This window comes from Monopterus albus, unplaced genomic scaffold, assembly GCF_001952655.1.
Source record: "Monopterus albus unplaced genomic scaffold, M_albus_1.0 scaffold80.1, whole genome shotgun sequence".
NCBI lineage: Eukaryota > Metazoa > Chordata > Actinopteri > Synbranchiformes > Synbranchidae > Monopterus > Monopterus albus.
Window position 1 is genome coordinate 702,489 of NW_018127960.1, and position 3,730 is coordinate 706,218.

General features: G+C 41.5%; 1 protein-coding gene and 1 long non-coding RNA gene across 6 annotated transcripts in view; one reads left to right on the forward strand and one right to left on the reverse strand.

The window, feature by feature from the left end:
- LOC109963813 (attractin-like protein 1) overlaps positions 1-3,730 on the forward strand; it is a 175,376-nt gene that overhangs the window by 166,967 nt on the left and 4,679 nt on the right. The window lies entirely within an intron of this gene.
- LOC109963814 (uncharacterized) overlaps positions 7-3,730 on the reverse strand; it is an 18,137-nt gene continuing 14,413 nt past the window's right edge. Inside the window, exons 3-4 of one of the 2 annotated variants that reach the window (XR_002275444.1) lie at positions 1,614-1,721; positions 7-358 (exon numbers count right to left, since the gene is read on the reverse strand). This is a non-coding gene — a long non-coding RNA (uncharacterized LOC109963814). The remainder of the gene's footprint in view (positions 359-1,613; positions 1,722-3,730) is intronic. The other variant, XR_002275443.1, reaches the window with a different exon arrangement.

Here is a 3,730-nt window from a genome sequence, read left to right on the forward strand (position 1 = left end):
GGACAATCACAAAGCAACAGCTTGACCACAGAGCGACCGATTCAGTCACAGTGGCCCGACATGATGGACAGAGCAGGAGAAAAAGTCAGTTAGTGAAACACAGGGAGGGAGAGATCTTATTTTTGGCTCCATCCACCAGACTTCCATCTTTTTCCTGTCAGTTTTACATCTTTATGCTCGGCCTCCAACAGCTGCAGTTTTTCATTTTTTCTTTCTTATAAGATGGGACTTGATCAGAGGCATTAATGGATTTACCAGGTTGCACATTTTCTCAGTGTGGTGCAGCAGTGTTGTTGAGGTTGGAGAAAAGGGAGACCGTGGGCAGCATTCACAGCTGCCTTTTCCTGCACCAAGCTGCCTGTTCAAAGAGGGAAAAACACAGGTACTGTAAGATGTTAAAAGTCATTGTGAATAAAAATAGAAAGAGCAGCATGAGAGAGAGAAAGAGGCATTAAACGAGTGCAAGCATTGAGAAGAGACGTGCTTTAAAAATACATGTGATTAAAAAGATAGATCCATGAGGAGACGCAGACAGACAGAACAGGAGACAAGTGATTAAAGGACTTGTTAAATGAGTGTAGTGGGTGGTAAGAGTCCGTGGCGACACCTCCTCACCCTCCAAACCTGATTTGCATAGCGCAGCAGTGAAGCTGAGATGACAAGTCATTACACTTTGATAAATCCACTACCAGTTTCCTCTAAACCCGCTGAAGGCAAGTGGAAAGAAAACATAATCCCCTCCTGTACTTCCTCAGTATTCTGCCTGTTTTATTATTGTTCTTTCGGTATGTGGTGACAATATGATTCAATTGTGAAGCTTTATTAGTGAAGTAAATTTATGAAAGAAAAAGAACAATTCAACCCAAATAAATTACACTCAATATTTAGGTCCATACAACCAGCTCTGTGTTTCCTAAGTACAGTGCCAACCAGACACTGCGAGCACTGCTGTAGCAGCGTTGTCTTTTCCCTCCCCGTGTCCCCCCCGTCTCCCTCTGGGTGTCTGACTGGATAGCTGCTTGACAGGAATCTGAAGGCAGCGCTCAGAGAGTCGGCTCCATCACCGATACTTTGATCCTCCTCGTCTTTGAAACTATCGGCTCCACTGGGACGGACTCTCCTGTCACCGACTGCATCTTCTGCTTGTTGACTTTTAGTCAGATAATCAGTGGCATTTACACTCAGGCAACTCATGCATTTATTATGTGGAAGTGAGAGTCTTCTCAGTGACTCTTTATTTTACAGGTCTACTATCCAACAATTTCCTGTAGACAACCATGTACTTTGGTACAAGTTACTGAAAAATAGAGACGGCATTCTGAGACTTGCTTTTTTATTATTGGCTTCCAGAGGAATTTTATTGAATGAAATGACTTGATTTAAACTCCAGTTACTATTTATTATTTTAAATGTTATTCTTCATTTATGCTGAATTGTGTGGTTGGTGTGTAGACAGATTTAACACTCTGATGTGTAGCTCACGTCTCAACTAGCTTAGCATGTGTGCACCAACTGATCACGCTCTAATTTTAGCTCCAAATTCTACCAAATATAGGGTGCTGTCTAGGGAACATCTTAGGAAATTATCTGGATGTAAACTGTAATTTACAGACCTGTAAAACAAAGTGTTACCATCTTCTCAGACCAAGTCACTGTCCTTATCCTGCCCGTCCTTTACCCCCACTTGACTTTGGTTGTAGTGTTTTTCCAAAACGAGCTACCTGCCATTTAAAAAATGAAAAAGTAAGACAACTCAAGGTCTGACTGACTTTACAGATCAGATCAGATACGTTTCTACAAAACTATAAGAAAAGTCAAGGCAGCGCCGAGACCCTGAGCAGGATTGTTGTTGTTTTTTAGAAAATCTTTTTTTATATGATGTAGCTGCATAGATCAAGACTTGTTAACCTTTTTCTACAACTGCAAAGTATGTGCCTCAACTTTCTAGGAATATCTTTCTGCCTTGTTGTTGTCCTCAATGCACAAATATATTTGAGAGATATTCAAATATGAATTTCAAGTAATTCGGAGCTCTTCTTCGACAAACAGTGCCCCGTTCTATTGCTGAACGGCATCCTAGTTAGCTGGGATCAAACCTGAATCATACATGCAGACATCAAAGCAGCCAGGTTGTTGTTTGTTGGGCTTTTCAAACCTGAAATCAGTGCTACACAAAAGCATAAATATTGGATTATCAATGTACTGCTGTGTGAATGACTTTGATTTTCCTCCACTTCATGAAACAGATGCTGCCCTGCTCTTTTCTGTTTACTATTACACTGGGTTCTGTGCTAGTTACCGTCCCTGGCGCCTTCATTGAGGGCGAGCACAACCTACACAGCCAGGCTTTGAGCTTTAGAAGCAGAGGGGGGCCTGGCTGTGAGGGTTGTCACCGGGTTAGTGAGCGGGCTCCTCCTGCCAGACATTTTCCAGCTACAGTCTGTTTCCACGTCAGGCCTGTGCTGATACGTGTTCCTGGGGAAATCTGTCTTTTGCTAATGACCACGTTAGTCTGTCCAGTGTGTGTTAGGACTGGTGTTTTTGTTTTGTTTGGTTTTCTTTTTGGGGTAGGGGAATGATGCGTCGACTCAACTGACAAAACAGTCACATTATAGCACCCGGTCGCCACGGCAGCAAATGAAAACTTGCACTCACCTGCAGTATAATTTGATTATGTTTGGCCAATTTAATTTTGCAAATGGAGATGTGTGTGTTCACTTGGAAAAATCAACACAATTAGATTGGCAATTTGTCAGAGGTAAAAGCTGTTTTGATGGAAAAGTACCGAGACATCACATTAGAAAATTAATTGTCTCTGCTGCAACTTTTTCAGTCATTGTGGACTCTTTCATTAGAACTGGCTGTAGTGTGACATCTTATAGACAGGTGTGTCTGTATGTAGATGGCGCTGGCTGCACACCATGTTCAGTCAGCTGGATTATTAGTTGGACACTTTGTGAAGGTGATTTTAGTGATATGAAGTAACTGGTGGCATTTCCTGATGCTTTGTCTTGGCCCTGATTCTTCCTAAAAAAATCGTGTTGCCAGCAGCTGTCTGATCAGGTTCGGGTAGATGTCTGTAATGTTTTCCTTCCCCGATCTAGGCTTTGAATTATTCCATTTTCTTTGTTCTGTGTCATTTGCTTCTCAATTGTCTTTTGACAAAAGGATTTTATCAAGTTAATTGTTAGGTATTTTTAGTCAGATAGAAATTGGATAGATACTTTATGTATTAGAAATGTTTAGTGGAGATAGGATGTCTAGTTACAGTTAAATGCTTAGTCATGCTTATGAGTTTCCACAGGGTACATCTGGTCAAGGATAACTAGAGAGAAGAGTTGATGACTGTCAGCAGACAGGGTGTTTAATATTATTATTATGACGTGTATAACTGTAGCCTTAGCCATAATATGTTCTTATGTTTAAGTCACGACATGTTACTAGAGGTCGTGAGAATGTTTTTAGCTACACACCACTTAATCAACAGACACACACACATTGATTTTCTTCATGTTCTGACTACTGCTCTGGCCAGTTGCATAGCTGGCACATCAGGTGACGTCACAGTTTGACGTTCCTGTGTAGAGTGGGGTTAGCCCAAAACAGATATAATGTACAGGCCTGTTGTGGTTCAGGGTCTTTCATCAGCCTGCGAGCAGTGTGGAGGTGCAAGATACCTGAGCGTGTAATGTTAATTTTTACCTGTGATCATTGAATAAATCAGCACTGT